At 46.9% G+C, this 11218-nt stretch overlaps 1 non-coding gene across 1 annotated transcript; it reads left to right on the top strand.

Moving 5' to 3' along the window:
• The first annotated feature begins 10474 nt into the window (after positions 1 to 10474).
• TRNAE-UUC (transfer RNA glutamic acid (anticodon UUC)) lies at positions 10475 to 10546 on the top strand. Its single transcript has one exon. It is a non-coding gene; the product is annotated as a tRNA-Glu (tRNA).
• Positions 10547 to 11218: the final 672 nt, after the last annotated feature.

Below are 11218 nucleotides of genomic sequence, written 5' to 3'. Positions count from 1 at the left end.
TCCCTGGCATCTCCAAGGTACGGCTGAGAGATACTCCTGCCTGTATCCTTGGAGAAGCTGCTGCCAGCCTGTGTAGACTAGACTTGGAAAAGAATATTCGCCAATGCATTTAATAGAATAGATAGAATAATTCTCCAAAATATTATCTTTTGTTATAATTGATGCATTAGCAAATACGGACAATACTGAGCTAAGTGGACCAAAGGTCTGATTCAGTCAAAGGCAGCTTCCTATGTTCCTGTGTTCCAATGGAAATCTTGCTGGAGAGTTAGCCATCAGAGGTTGGAAGAAAATCAGCACCCCAGTTAAAGGGAGGGGCCGATGTAACATGTGAGTGTGATTTTTTAAAAAACAGTCTTTGTAGTTTGGACAGAAAGATAGAGCTGAAAACTAAAGGCACATTGGAGTGAAAAATGTCTCTCTCTGAGGTACTTGCACAGCTGTAAACTGAATACACACACACACACACCCTGGAACTGCCCTGGAACATTTTTACCACTTACCAAAACAGGTAAAACTGGACCCATTTGGATGAACATCTGACCAGTGCTTCTAAACACAAGAGTGAGGAGTGTGGATGTGCATGTTTCTTCCTCCACCTGGCATGCTGTCATTTAATACTATTAACATACAGTAGTATTTAGGGAGGAGAGCTGGTCTTGTGGTAGCAAGCATGACTTGTCCCCTTAGCTAAGGAGGGTCCGCCCTGGTTGCATATGAAAGGGAGACTAGAAGTGTGAGCACTGTAAGATATTCCCTTAAGGGATGGAACCGCTCTGGGAAGAGCAGGTTTCAGGTTCGCTCTCTGGCTTCTCCAAGGTAGGGCTGAGAGACTCCTGCCTGCAACCTTGGAGAAGCTGCTGCCAGTCTGTGTAGACAATACTGAGCAAGATAGACCAATAGTCTGACTCAGTATGTGGCAGTTTCCTATGTTCCTATTAAAACCATATTCTGCTGGATGGTTTGGATGAACTGTTCCCGAGGTAATTAGGTGAGAACAGGACAGCATTTCATGTAGGGGAAGATGTGCACACCCATGTTTCTCCACACCCCCATGTTTAAAGGTCCAGGTCAGACTATCATCCAGGGGCATGGCAAGGTTGGAGTGGGCCCAGAGATAAGATTTTAAAATGCCCCCCACCCCAATGAAGCTCAGCTCATGAAGTAAAGAAATCTTAAATGAGGCTGAATAGTGGTAACAAAAAGCATAGTAAAATTTATATATACATATTTCCTATGTATCGCCACCACAGAACATCATCCTAAATTATTGTTAAAATGGTTTTGTAAATTGTGGACAATGCAAGTCATTTAATGGTACTAGAGAAAGACATGCTGTTCTGGTAGCTCCAGGTCTTAACACTCACATCAATTTCGGAGGATGAATACAACTGAAGGAAGCCTGGGTGGGTGCGTGACTGGGGGAATCAGTCATGTGACTTGCCTGTGGGGGCCCCCCAAGGCAGTGGGCCCCCAGACAACTGTCTCCCCTTGCCCTATTATAGTTATGCCTCTGCTATCATCCCAACCAACATGCTATATTTGCTTCAACACACTCAGCAAAGGAGAACATTAGCATAGTGAGAACCATTCCTCCCCCGCCCCAAGTATCCCAGAGTCTGCGATGTGTGTTGTTGTTGTTGTTTTGTTTTTGCAAATGAGCAGCTGCAGCAGTCCAGGTGGTAGCTCAGCTGCCTGGGTGCTCTTTTTCTCCAAGTAATTATTCAGCCAGTCCAGAACACACTTAAAATCACAGCCTGGAGTTGCAATCTAGAGTTTTCAGACTGCTGCAGGGTCATGATTTTAGCTTGCAAACAGACAGTCCCAGTTTGAGTTCTCCTCCTTTCCTTGTTGGCTTCTCTCTGCCCAGCTTCTGCTGCTGGCTCTGAAGAAAACTGGTTGTTTGCTGAGGCTTCCCTGAAAAGTGAGCCATTTTCTAGCGGCTTCTGAATGAGCAATTCAGCCTGTTGTAGGGAAGGGATTTCAGTGATCCGATTTCTAACAGAACAAGTGTGTGCAAAAATAAGCAAGCCCATTAAGAGGATCTTGAATAGAGGTGCTCTTACCCCTGGACTTCAGGGACGAAGTCCAGGGCCTCCACACCCCTGGGGGCCTCCAAATCCTCCTTAGTCTGTCCTGGATGGTGCTTGGGGGGGGGAGAAATATGTGGGGTGGGATAATGTTAAGTTGCATGTTGAAATGTTTCTGCTAATGCATGTTTGCCTAAATATACCTGTTTTACATTCTTGTGAGTTCAGTTGCTGTTTTTGCCCTCTAGAACCCCCGTGTTAAAACTAGTGTGTGTGTCATAGTGAGTGGGGGGGGGGGCGTTAGAAAGCAGAGGGGTCCTCCAAAAGGCCTTTAGGTCCAGGCTCCAAAATTACCCAGGTGCACCTCTGATCTTGAGACAGACATTTAAGTTCCAAAAACTTGTAAAGGTTTATTAAGAAAGTTGCATACTTGAATAGAAAGCCTGTGTCCCTGAGCTTTCTATGTCTTCATAGCATGAGAGCAGAACAAGGGAAAAGGAAAGATAAAATGCAACAAGCAGATACAAAGAGGAGGGGGAGACCTGGAAATAGCAGTCTACCAATCAGAAGCCAGAGGGAGGGCGGGACGGAGGGAGAGAATGAACAAAAATGGATCAACAAAGAGGGAGACTCCTGCTTACTATCTCCATTCCCAATGCCCCTAGTGGTCAATAATAGGATAGAAGGTGTAAAGAATCAATACTGCTGTTGCTGTATCTCCAACACAGTTCACACGGGAGGCTATCTGTATGCTGGAGGAGAGGGGCTCACACAGTGGTTTGCCAAAGAGATGCTCCTGGTGGATCGTGTCCAATGACATCCTCAATATACAGCCCTCCACTGTGTGGTTTCTGCCCCTTTCTGTGGCATCTGCCACACAGCAGAGCTTTTTTTAAAAAAATGTGCAACCCAACACAAAACATGCAGTTCCACCCATCACTCCGCAAAGTGCTGTCCTATAAGAACATTTGTGCAGTTCAGAAATTCAAATCATGCAAAAGTTGTATGATGTTAGATGACGTGAGAAGTGTCTGATATAACAAGGAGAAAAGGAAAGTGAGTAGTCCAGTCCCCTCTAGAACCCAGACCCTGATCAAGCAGACCCATTTCTCCTTCCTCTGCCAAAGACACTTCCCATAAACTCCTCTGCTACTCCACACAGAGTCTTCATCAATTAAGTGAAAACTCTTCTGCAATAGTGTTGTCAAATTTCCAGTTCTGAGGATTTTCTCCACTTCATGTAGGCTTCTAAATGCCATAGAATGTGACTAGGCAGCAAAGTATGGGTGTACAGACAAGTGTGCATGGACATGTCTCTGTGTACAGACAAAATGCCCAGATGTGTACTGTAGCAGTGCATGCTGCCTATATGAATTAGACTCACTCACTATTGTGCTGTTCTGAATTTTCCTTTTTAAAAACCCTGCCCCACAGAATAGCTGTTTCACTGCCAAGGGTTAAGACATCCAGTTCATTTAGGGTATTATTCCAAAGCCACTATTATTGGATGCATTTTTCCTTCACTTTAGAAAAAAAGAAATGTTTCTGGTAAGTAATGGTGGGGTGGGGGACACTGAGGAGCAGAAAAGAAGCCATTATCTTGTCCACAACATGTCGTCGTCATCTTCTGTTTCCAATTGCTGGACCATATGCCAAACTAGGGGAGATAACAAGGCCTACAGATAATTTTCTTGACAGTTTTCAAGTTGCCTCTGGGTCTGTCACGTCATTAAGACAGGCTGCCTTGCTGTCGTCCTCCTGCATGCCATTTATTCCCCTTTCGTTAGGTTTCCTTATCACTTTCCCGTATTCTATCCATTTACGAATAACGTCCATTTCAATTCCATCAGAAAGGGATATATGTAGCAAACTGTTAAGCTATGAAGGGATTCCCAAGCTAAAGCATGTGTTCTGAGGTAAATCTCATTGGTGTTCTCCATGAAGTCGATCTCCCTTCCCTGGAGGACATGCCAAAGCACAACCCTGAGGGCAGAATTTCGTGTTATGACAGACACCAGGCTGTGCTAAAAATGGCAGCCCTGCCTTGAGTTCTCTTCCTATGTAATGAGAAGGAGAGCTTACTCCATGCCCTGATGTAATCATATTGTGTCACCACTGCATTGGCTGCCACTGGGGGACTCAGTCAAATGTACAACAGGGGCAGGCATCAAGTAGCTTGTGCACTGCTGGAAACTCCTGGGCTTATCTGAAGCAGTTCTTCTTGTTGGGACTTACTTCACTCTCCCTTCCCTTCTAATAGGGATGAGCCTGGACCGGTCCGGAGGCCATTGTAAAGGCCTGGGCAGTCTGGTTCAGGTGGGGGGGTACCTTTAAGAGCAGGGGGAGGGTTCACTTACCCCTCCCGCCGCTTTCCTGCTCTGGCGCCGTAATTTCAGAAGTAATTGAGGCGGCAGGCTACCTCCCTGCCGCCCCTTCCCCGCTGTCGCTATTAAATGCTCCCAGGAGTCCTTTGCGTGCACGCACGTCACAGAGACGTGAAGCGCACGCACTATGTGCACGCGCAAAGGACTCCTGGGAGTTTTTAATAGCAACAGCGGGGAAGGGGCGGCAGGGAGGTATCCTGCCGCCCCAATTACTTCTGAAATTATGGCGCCAGAGTGGGAAAGCGGCGGGAGGGGTAAGTAAACCCTCCCCCCGCACTTAAAGCCACCCTCCACCCCAGTGCCAGACCGCAGTTTGGCGGTTCCGTGCACACCCCTACCTTCTAACCAATAGTGCAAATCTGATTAGCTGGTTGAGTGGAGCCATGGCCATGCCATTTGATTTTTGGTGTGTGTGTGTGTGTGTGTGTGTGTGTGTGTGTGTGTGAGAGAGAGAGAGAGAGAGAGAGAGAGAGAGAGAGAGAGAGAGAGAGAGATATCAGGGTTGCTTTTGCTTTCTCCCATTAATTTCTCTCCAGTTTCTTCTCCCATGAAACAGTCTCTCTTGCTCTCCTCCTGTCCTGCAGCAAAACTCTCCTGGAATTCAGGGGGTTTGATGTTACTTAAGAACACAGGAAGCTGCCATACTGAGTCAGACCATTAGTCCATCTAGCTGAGTATTATCTACACCAGGACTGCACAACTTTGGCCCTCCAGCAGTTGTATTACAGCTCCCATCATCCCCGACCATTGGCCATTGTGGCTGGGGATTGTGGGAGTTGTAGGGCCAAAGTTGTGCAGCTCCGAACTACACTGACTGGCAGCAGTTTCTCCAGGATTTCATGCCACAGTCTTTCCCAGGCCTACCTGGAGATGCCAGAGATTGAACCTTCTGCATGCAAAGCAGATGCTCTACCACTAAGCTATGGCCCCATCCCCTCATGTTCAATCAATCAAATCAATCAATCAATCAATCAGTGTTTATTACAGTCTGCGACCAGTCATAAGCAAAGCATCAAAATATCAGCTCATACAATCTGAACAGCATAACATTAAGTACAAGGAAATACGTGGAAAATATAAGGACAGAAAAAGAAACATACTCCATAATAGCATGCATAATCAATCATCTTACGTGTACACATTGATGCTATTCAAGAACTATCCTTAAAAATATCCTTAACCCTTTTATTATCCTAATTAATAAATTGTTTCCGTAAGCCGTAAGCCGCAGAGCAGAACCTGGTGACATTATCTGAGATGTTTACATCTTGTTCTGAAAACAGAAACAAAGTATAAAACTCAAAATACCTACCTGGATAATTCTTTAAAATAGGTAAGACTAACTTCTGGCAAATAATACAGTAAAAGAGATGATGCAAAAGTTCATTGTCTCCAGCTCATTACATGGACAAGCTCATTTCATCCCCTCATGTTAAAATCCCTTATTCTCCAGATGTGAATGTTTGCACAAGCTGCCATTTTGTAAAGGTAAAGTATGTCGTCAAGTCAATTTCAACTCCTGGCAACCACAGAGCCCTATGGTTGTTTTTGGTAGAATACAGGAGGGGTTTACCATTGCCTCCTCCCGCGCAGCATCTTTCCCATCTCTGATGTGCAGAATATCATGAGGCCAGCACAAGGGTTATGTTTTACTACATGCTGCAGTGTGAAGAGAATTTGGTTTTCAGGGGCCTCCCTGTTTTCCTCATAAAGTGCTGTTCCATCCTATCATCTGGAAATGTCGCCATGTATTTAAACTGAGCTGGCTTCTCATAGGCAAGGTTTGGGTGGGGTTAGAGCTTTTGATAAGCCACCTAATGGCACAGCGGAGAAATGACTTGCCCAGTGAGCAAGAGGTTGCCGGTTCGAATCCCCGCTGGTATGTTTCCCAGAATATGGGGATATGGGGAAACCTATATCAGGCAGCAGCGATAGAGGAAGTGCTGAAAAGCATAATTTCACACTGCGCTGGAGGAGGCAATGGTAAACCTTTCCTGTATTATACCAAAGAAAACCACACGGCTCTGTGGTGGCCAGGAATCGACACCGACTCGAGGGCACAACTTTAGAGTTTTTGATATTGATGTGGTGGGAGTGTTCCCTCTAACAAGGATCCCCAGATGTTGTTGACTATAACTCCCAGAATCCCCAGCTGCAATGGCTTTTGCTTGGGGATTATGGGAGTTGTAGTCAACAACATTTGGGAATCCATGTTAGAGGGAACACTGTGTGGTGGACCCTTGACTCCCCAAACTGAAGCTCTTTTTAAGAACTGCTTCATTTCCCACCTGAGAAGAATATTTTGTACTGGAAATTGTATGAATCCCTCACAAAGATTGTCACATGTGAACATCATACATAATTCACTCATTGTACCTACACTAAGAAACCAGGACTGGCTGCAGCACACGTACCCGCTGTACACAATAAAAGTATTTGTTTGTGCAGCTGTAGGTGCTCTCTGTGGAGAAAAGGTGTGAAAAAGCCTTCAGTCAGCATTTTATGTCCATTTTTAAAATTATGAACATTACAATCATCACATCAATAAATAAAAGATCTGTTCTAGGAATGCGCTGTGCATGGTTTATTTGATTGGATTGGAAAAGGTGATAAAGGGCTCTGCACATTCATAAAAATGTCTGTTGTTTGCTTAACCTCTCTTGACTGAGCCAATTGACTCGGCCATTCCAGTGTTCTCCACAATCTTGCCCCATTCCAATGGCTCCGTTTTGGTATATTTGCCCTTTTCCCCTCAGGGATTTCTGTCTGAGATTTCCTCAGCTCTCTCACCCTGCCTACCAGAGGACAACAGCTAGGAGCCTTCCCTCAAGGGCCTTTATAAGACTGTTTTCTCTTGGCCAGGGACAGGTCCGTCCTGCTTCAGCCCCCTATTCTCAGAGGCGCTCTTACCCCTGGACCTTGGGGTGGAGGTCCAGGGCCTCCACAGCCCCTGGGGGGGGGGGCAAAATCCATTTTAGCCTGTCCCAGGTGGTGTGGTCGCCCAGTGGAGCAAAATGATGCTTAATGGGGGGGGGGGCTTCCAAAGGCCTTTAGGTCCAGCTCCAAAATTACCTAGGTGCACCTCTGCCTATTCTTCTTCCTCTGTCATAACTGTGACCTGCCACAGGTAGCATTCCTGAACTCTCAGGTTTGTTTCAGAGAGAGACTAGTGCTCTGTCGGTCCTGTCTCATGAGCAGAGGCACTCTGACCCCCAGAACTTCTGGCCCCAGTCTGTGGCCTCCAAGGTCCAGGAGGGCCTCCAAATGGCCAGGGAGGGCCTCCAGCAGCCACCCCGCACCTGCCACACCACACCAAACCTGTGTGTGTGTGTATGTGTGTGTGTGTGTGTTTAAATTACAGCCACCGAGCGACCGAGGGGTGGCTGCCGGGAGGTGAGCCTAGGCCAGCAGTCCTTCTCCCTCCCCCACCAGTGGTGGACAGAGCAATGCAGGGCCTGTCCTTTCGGTCCAGCATCTCTCTCAACTGCGCAGGCGCACCTCACACTTAGAAAGAGACGCTGGACCAAAAGGACAGGCCCAGTGTTGCTCCGGCCGCCACGGGGGGGCGGAGGGGGGGAGAAGTACTGCTGGGCTCCCCCCTTAGCAGCCACCCCTCGGTTGTGCGGCAGCTGGATTTTTTTTTAAGGAGGTTCGGCATGGAAGGCCTCCAAAACGTAGTTTTTGGGGGGCCTCACGCCATGGGTGCCTCGTGACAGAGGCGGTCTGGGCCACAAAATTGTCTAGTTGTGCCCCTGCTCATGAGCAACAACTGGAAGGCAGAATACAAACAGTGGTCAACGGCTGGGAAAGTGTCAGTGGGGCTTGACCACATATTTTCCTAGACACACAATACAATTGACTTTCATGCTACGAATATTCCTTTTTAGTGACAGCCAGTCCAACCTAAATGGAATCCCTTTTCCTTGAGGAAGAGAGATTTAAAAATATAGAAAAACAATCATGATTGCCTGTCAAGTAACAATAAGGTCATTCACACAACCAATGTACCTGGCAGTGGAGAGCGCAGGTGTGGAGGTGGGCTCTGACCTGCCTCTCTGCACACACTCGTTGATGGACCTAAAGCTCTGCCACTCGCACGGCACACGAGCAACACCTGGGCAAGTGGTAGAGCTGGGAGCCAGAGGAGGAAGTCCTCTGGCATCCCACAATGCACTGTGCCAGGAGCACGGTGCATTGGGGAATTTCCCTGCTGCCGGGAACTCTTGCAGGGAAACCCGAGTGTTCACATGACCAGGGAGTGGGACAGAAGGGCACGCTCACACCCTTCTGTCTCACTATTAGCCCAGAGTAAACACCTGGGCTACCCAGCCAAGGCGCACCAGGATCAGTCCCAATCCTGGCAGTTCTCATGGGCAGCTCTACCTGGGTAGGGCTGCTGTAACCCAGGTGGAGCTGATTGTCTGAACAACCTCAATATTAAGCATCTATATGCAGAGCAATAGGAGTATACAAAGAGCTTCACAGACATGGGCTGACATACTGCTGTGCAACAAAAAGTTGGCCTATTAATGTTGCATTTGCACAATCTGCATAAGTTATTCAAGTCACACAAACACAATATTTGACACGCTTTTCAAGAGTAAGCCCATGATTTCCAATAAGCCTACGTTTGTGTAATGCAATTTGCACAGGTTTTGTGCTTATGCAGCTAATGCAGATGGCACACATATGTACCTATGCAGACATACTCTTGTGCAGTACATCAGCCATTATCTCAGCAATCCTTTCAACAACCCTGTAAGGTAGGCTGGTTTTTTTATCCTCATATTGAAGTAGGCATGCGAATGGGGCAGAAAGCAGCCCACTTTTATGTTGTGCACCCTAGCCAAAGCAAGCTTTATATTTGCACTTCAGACACGGAGAACCAAAAGTCACTTTTAATGTCCTATGTGAAAACACTATAAGGTGGGTGGGGTCCCCCCTCCATTATGACAAAAAGAGAGAGTAAGGTCATTCACATGACCTCTTACCTGGACAGGTGGGGAGGACGGGGGAGGAGGCTGGCTCCTACCTGCCTCCCCTCTAAAGAAGAAATATTTGCCGACCGCACACCCACGCGTGCTCGAGGGCTGCGATTGGCACTCTGCCAGCTGGAGGGAGAAGCTCCGTGGACCCAGAATGCAGCACATGCACAGCGGAGCAACTACTTTTGGCATAGCAGCCACTCTGCTCTGCGCATGCGCAGCTGCTCATTCGCCCCAGCTCGCTGCCGGAGATGGTGGTGGGCCATAGGGAAGCCCAGTTACCCGGGGTGGTCGTTCACACGATCGCTTACCTAGGTAAAACGAACTGCAGATTTATTTTACCTCAGTAAAATTCAGTTTAAAAAGAAAAGTGGGGGGTGAAGTGCCAACGTCAGGCTACCCTCTACTGGAGCAGCTGGGGTAATCCAGGCAGCCTGTGTCGTGAGAACAGCCCTAATGTAAAATTGTTCCCTCCTGTGAGAAAGCTTCAAAGGGAAGTACTAGTGGTAACCTAATGCTGAGGGGGGTGGCGGAGAATTAGTTTTGAGCATAAGGCATTTGACAAAAGCACCAGCATTTGCAATCAAAACCAAGCCAGCAAATTAAATATTCCCAGTCATTGCGTTAATTGTAGCAGCACAGCATGGGAACTTCCCTGTAGTTTCGTGATGGGCTGTCAGCTGTCTTTACATAGCATCTTCCCTCCTGTCACAGACGGATCTCTTTTTCTGGAGCAACGTTTGCAGTGGAACTTTCATATGCCATTCCCCAAGCAAACACAATCGAAGAGGGGCAGGCATGAATAGGAGACGTGGCAGTCTTCAAACAGGTGTCAGCGTCTAGCGGTGTGCAGGCGTTTACCTGAAGATCAGAATACTTGGGCAGGGTTTCGTTTGTTTGTGTGTCCCCCACCCCCCCTTTCAGATTAGGAAGCATTATTCTTCTGGAGATCTACGGCAGTTTAGAAAATACGAGATAACACCGTCCATATTTTGTTTGTTCCTGGATGAGAGGCCACTTGGGAACTCTGAACTCCAGTCTAACACCGCACTAAGTCACATATTTGTTATTGATAGGGGCTGTGGCTCAGTGGAAGAGCATCTGCTTTTCCTGCAGAAGGTCCCGGGTTCAATCCCTGGCATCTCCAGGTAGAGCTAGGAAAGGCTCCTGCCTGAAACGTTGGAGAGATGCTGCCAGTCAGTGTTGACCATACTAAGCTAGATGGACCAATGGTCTGATTCAGTATAAGGCAGCTTCCAGTGACAGATGGATAGATAAATATTACAGTCTTTGACCAGTACAGAATCATGAAGGAAAGCACATAATGTCACACCCATGCAACAAGATAGTTTTACACAAAAACAGTGACATAGTAAATTATCCCACTACATGAGTTGTTAGGTGTTGTCGTATATTCATTGCTATTAAACAAAGCCTAGCCACGTACGTAACATTGGCTTGACAGTCTGACAGGAGAAATGAGTTATATGATATATAATGAGGGGTAAGATTAATGACTCATGCGAGTCCCTATAAAAATCGCAATATAATAAAACATGACACACATCCTCTATGACCTGTGTATCACATGGGCAGTAGCATTCACAATAAGAAACCTTACCATATCTACCATATAGAATCGCCGAGGGCAATACATCCAAGTGGGTCGGCGCAAATGCTCTATGGTACTTAGGAGTAATTAGAGCTTGGCAGTAGTCAGCAGACAGCACTAAAAGAAAATCTTCATATTTGGAGTGATTTGGGGGCCCTATCTCCTATTGCCATTCCATAGCGAATATTCTTTGCTTTTCAGCCTTTT

Source organism: Hemicordylus capensis, chromosome 6 (assembly GCF_027244095.1).
Source record: "Hemicordylus capensis ecotype Gifberg chromosome 6, rHemCap1.1.pri, whole genome shotgun sequence".
Taxonomy (NCBI): Eukaryota; Metazoa; Chordata; class Lepidosauria; order Squamata; family Cordylidae; genus Hemicordylus; species Hemicordylus capensis.
The sequence above is the reverse complement of the archived record's forward strand: the minus strand, read 5'-3'. Positions and strand labels throughout refer to the sequence as shown.